At 44.6% G+C, this 4911-nt stretch overlaps 1 pseudogene; it reads left to right on the top strand.

The window, feature by feature from the left end:
• The first annotated feature begins 553 nt into the window (after positions 1–553).
• LOC142840273 (SH2B adapter protein 1 pseudogene) lies at positions 554–3292 on the top strand (annotated as a pseudogene).
• The last annotated feature ends 1619 nt before the right edge of the window (positions 3293–4911 follow it).

A 4911-nucleotide genomic window follows, 5' to 3' on the forward strand; every position in this document is an offset into this window, starting at 1 on the left:
TCAGCTGTTTTCATGTGTTGACACTTACTTTAGTTTTCTAAGCCCTTGGTGAGTTGGGGCTTTCCTTCCTATCCCTACCTTTTCTTTTCTTTCCCCTGTTTGTCTTCCTGGTTAGGAACTCTCCATTGTGACTCAGTTCATCCTGGTACCTCCACATAAGGGCTGACCACCCAGTTGGTGGAACCAACAAAGGACCCTCTAACAGGTCCTTTTCACCCAGAGACACCGTGTGAGCATAACAAACCACAGAAGTCCCTCACTATAAGCAGCACACTTGGAACGCATGGCCTGAGAGCAACTGGCAACTTTTGCCCAGAGCCACTCTCCAGGATTTTCTGAAGGTTCTCTTGCCTTACAGGGAGTCCCAACAACTCTTCGGAGTGTGGACTGTGGGACTTCCTCTACTAGTTTCTCCTCTCAACTAATCAGGTTAAGCCAACACCAGTTAAGAGCAATCTGGGCAGTGGCCAGTCTCTTAATTCAAAGAAAGGTTTTGGCTATTCGACTGTAGTTGAATCCCCTTTCCCTTCCATGATTGGAACATTCTTCTCAGATGGCGACTACATTTACTAGCTTGACCCCAGAGCTGAGTGTGGGGACCGGGATGCAGTTGTTGCCACTCATCCCGTGTCTTCTGCTTGCTTTCATCTTTGCTGTCCCTCCTCACAGACTCCTCCTGGGGCCCATCATGAATGGTGCCCCGTATCCTGATGCACTTCATGTGAAGGCCTGGTTATCTGACATCCAGGAGAACCTAAGCCCAGGACTATGCCCTGCTATCAGTCCCTGTCCCATGACCCTTCCCCTGAACCTCCTTTGTCACAAAGGCTGTCACCAGCAGCCTGGAGTTGCCCTGCTTGAATCATTCAGAGAGTCTGCCCAGCCAGGATCTGCTACTGGGACCCAGCTTGAGTAAGGATGACCTTTCACAAGGGGCTTACGAGGGCCTTTCTGATGGGCAGTCAGCATTCTTTTCCCCTAGTTATGCCTCCATTATTGCCTTCCACTTTGAGTCAATGGAACTGTTTCCTCTGGAATTGCCCCCTCATATTCCCAATGAAGAGAGCATCCAACAGGGACAATTCATCCTCTCTCAAGGCCCTACCCTCCCAGGGATACTCCAGAAGCAGCCACAGGGTCATTCCTGGTCCAGGGAAAGTCAGAGGACTCTGAGAGGGATCAGCCCCTCTCAGAATATCCTTGATTCCATGGCATGTTCTCTCAACTCAAGGCTGCCCAGTTAGTGCTGGAAGGAGGCACCAGCTCCCATGGTGTCTTCCTGGTATGTCACAGTGAGACAAGATGCGGTGAATATGTCCTCACTTACAACTTCCAGGGCAAGGCCAGGCACCTGTGTTTGTCACTGAATGAGGAGGGTCAGTGCTGGGTCCAACATCTGTGGTTCCAGTCCATTTTCGATATGCTTGAGCACTTCCAGGTGCATCCCATCCCTGTGGACTGGAGGCTCCAGTGATATTGTCCTTGTCAGCTATGTGCCCTCACAGTGGCAGCAGGGCAGTACCAGGCTGGGAGCCATGCAGGGGTGTGTGAGGGCGACCGATGTCACCCCAATTCTCCTTATTTTCTGCCAGTACTCAGACAATGGGCCATACAGCTTCAAACCAATTACAATTGGTACTCCATGTTGAAGGCAGTCCCTAACCCCTCAGTTTTTCCCCAATGGCGCTCTGCTTATGATGATGCAGCAGAAACCCAAGCCCATGCACATTTCCTATGTGGACGTAATATTACCATTAATATGCTTACTGACTATGGGCAATACACTGATCCTGTCTCACAATCCACAACTGGCATACATGCCAATTCCCAACAAGTGACAGGACCTTTAAGGCACTCAAACTTTGTATACCCCAAGCTAGTGTAGGCTATTTCTGCAATCTTGTCTAGCAGGCTGTGGAACCATTTCCTGAAATTTTGACCCATATCACCAATGCTGTTGAAAAGTGTGTCATTAATAAGGATATCCTTATTAAACAGCTAACCTGGGAGGTGCTCAACATCATCACCTGTAATGTCATCATCGCACCTGTTAGAAATGAAAATAAGTGGGTCTTGGCTGTCTGTGATATTGACACACAGAATGAGCTCATTTCCACCCTTACAGCTTCGATCAATGCCTTGGTCAATGGCAAACTTGACAAGGATGATAATTCCACTTTGCCAGACCATACATGCTGGGGATGTGGACAGTCTGACCACTCATGTAGGGATTGTCCTGGGGCTCATCCAAAGACCAAATGCCCTAATGCCAAGAGGGCTATCATTGGGCATGAGACTGTAGAAGCTCTCACCTGGTACTGATACGAATAATAGACTGGACAATGGCTTCACACTCCTGGTACATGAAGGTAAGTGGTATGCCTTGGTTTGTAATGGCTAAGGTGAACTGGTTCTCATCCACTAGGCAGATCTTTTCAATTTCAGTAACAGTAGATGTCACTTTAAAAGACAGATTGCCCCAATACTTTTGTTCTCTCTGTTCAGGTTACTTGAACAGCAGTAGAACCAACCTTAATAAAGATTTTGGTGTCTTTGTGAGTTAGCTTGAGAACACTGTGGAACACCTATAAGTCCTCTTCCAGTACCATGGTGGAATCAGGAGTTTGTGTTGCTCATGCTCTATATGCTCCGTCAGGTTCCCAGAACAGTTTATGAAAATTAACCATTTGCTGCCCTTCATGCCAGTCAGCACCCACTCATGGTACTTGGTGTACTCTCTGACCCAGGAGTTACAGTTATAGATATAGACTGCAGAGACATTGTCATAAGCAAAGCCAGGAAAAGCAACAAACCACTTAGAGAGGAAGTCTGTTTTCAAGTGATTGCTAGGTCTAGTATGGGCATGCTGGATAATCATTTCCCTCAGGACAGAAGACTTTATGCCCTCCCCCTTTTAAAATTAAAGATAAAAAGTTATGCCACACCATCAAAATATTCCATCCCCCAGGTTGCTATCGGCTTTACAGATGCCAAGAAAACTAATTTTGGGTGATGGCAATATTCTTGCTTTTGCTAGAACAGGCTAGGCTCCTTCATCAGCTATTTTGTTTGTCCCCTAAGAATTCACACAAGCTTTTACCCGGGTTACCCTTGCCCAGCTGTAAATATGTAATCAGAACCTATAGAACTTAACACAGGTCCATCCATTGAACCTATCTACTACATTCTTTGGCCAAGTATGGGATCACATAGAATCCTTGCTAGACCCCTCTGAACTTGTTGTATGGTACCTTTTGGGAGGGGTGGTGGTGGCTCTAATATTTCTGCTTAAGTGTCTCCTACAGCTAAGATCCTGAAAATAGCAGGTGAACAAGGCATTACTCCAGTTGTTAATGGCTAGGGAACACACTGGACCAAAAGCTCTAAGGTATGTGGTCCATGCTTGGCTAATGCAAATACAGGAGGCCATTTATAAGTCCTACTTCTCCTAAAAGTCTCACCTTGCTTCTGACTTCTTGGGACCTTCCAGAGATCCAACCCTTCAAGGACAAGTAATCAACGATGGGTACGATACTGTCAGGCAATCCAACCTAAGACAGGCACAGCCCAAAATGCTGGGTGGGTGGGGTCCTCAAGGTGGGTTTATAAAAATGTACAACTCCCACTAGTTCACCCAATAAAAATAAGATAAAAAGGGTGAGATGAGGCAGGGTAACAGCACAAGCACAAGCAAGCACATGCAAATTCACAATGAGTAAGCAAAATTGGCCAAAACAACCTGTCATTGAACCAAAAACATGGTAACTAATGATGTGCACTCCTAGCCAATCACACAACATGCAAATAGTGACTTCCAGTTTCAAAAGGACCAACCCAAAACGTTCCTATGGCAGGTTAATTTCCTTAACCCCATATAAACCCTCAACCCTGTCAAAATAAAGAGCTTCTCTATTGGAATCTTCTAGAGTCTGAGTTGTTGCTTCTGCATCTTCTCACCCCCTAACCCTTTGGAAATGGGGATCACATAACAGGCAGCAGCAACAAGCCTGCAACAACTACATAGAGGCTTTACACAATGGCTGAAAATTTATCATATGGTGAGAAAAAAAACCTGTTGGCAAAGAGAAATGTTGAAAACCCTAGCTAAGGTCAACTAGAACTGTCTGGAGCCACTGACAGCAGGCACAGAGACACTCCTATCTTTAAATTGTGACTTATGTGAAGTGAAGGTGACTCATGGTTCATTATAATATAAAAACGCACACTACAGGATGAAGATTTTAGATGCCAATGAGATATTATACATATGAAATTGTATGTAGAACTACATGATTTTGAAAGATCATGTTATGACCTACAATGAATTACTTCAAAGCATGTAAAACTGTGTTTTTGCAGGCTCCATTTTACAAGCAGCCTTTGAACCTATTTTGAAGAAGGAATGACTAAGTACTTGGATAGACCCAGAACCATCTATCAGGTTCCTCTCATGCAGCGTAGATTGATAAATGACTTATTCCTGGGAGTATAAAGGGAACAACTACATAAATTTATTGAATCAACATGAGTTTATTGAAATCAACTATAGAAATCAGGTCTAAGAACTTCTCAGGCATTCCAGAACAAGAAAACAGTGTAAGTCCCTCACTTGAATCCTATAAGGTAATGGACACCTATCACTGTGATTGCATGGCACAACACAAAGCTATCATCGAACTCCTGGTTTGTACGTGTGTGTGTGTGTTTGTATGTTAGTATAAATAAGCAAAGAACTACTCAGTTGCCCATGTTTGGCTTAGTTAAGTCCCTTTACAGCTTACTAGAATGCTTGACTGTCCATGAGTTTGTCTACTTGGAGTCAACACATAATTTACTTCTCCTTACTTGTTCGTTTCTTGGAACAAGAAAAAGAAGGAAGGAAAAAACTCACCTGTACCTTTTATAAAGAGA

Source organism: Microtus pennsylvanicus, chromosome X, assembly GCF_037038515.1.
Source record: "Microtus pennsylvanicus isolate mMicPen1 chromosome X, mMicPen1.hap1, whole genome shotgun sequence".
Lineage (NCBI taxonomy): Eukaryota > Metazoa > Chordata > Mammalia > Rodentia > Cricetidae > Microtus > Microtus pennsylvanicus.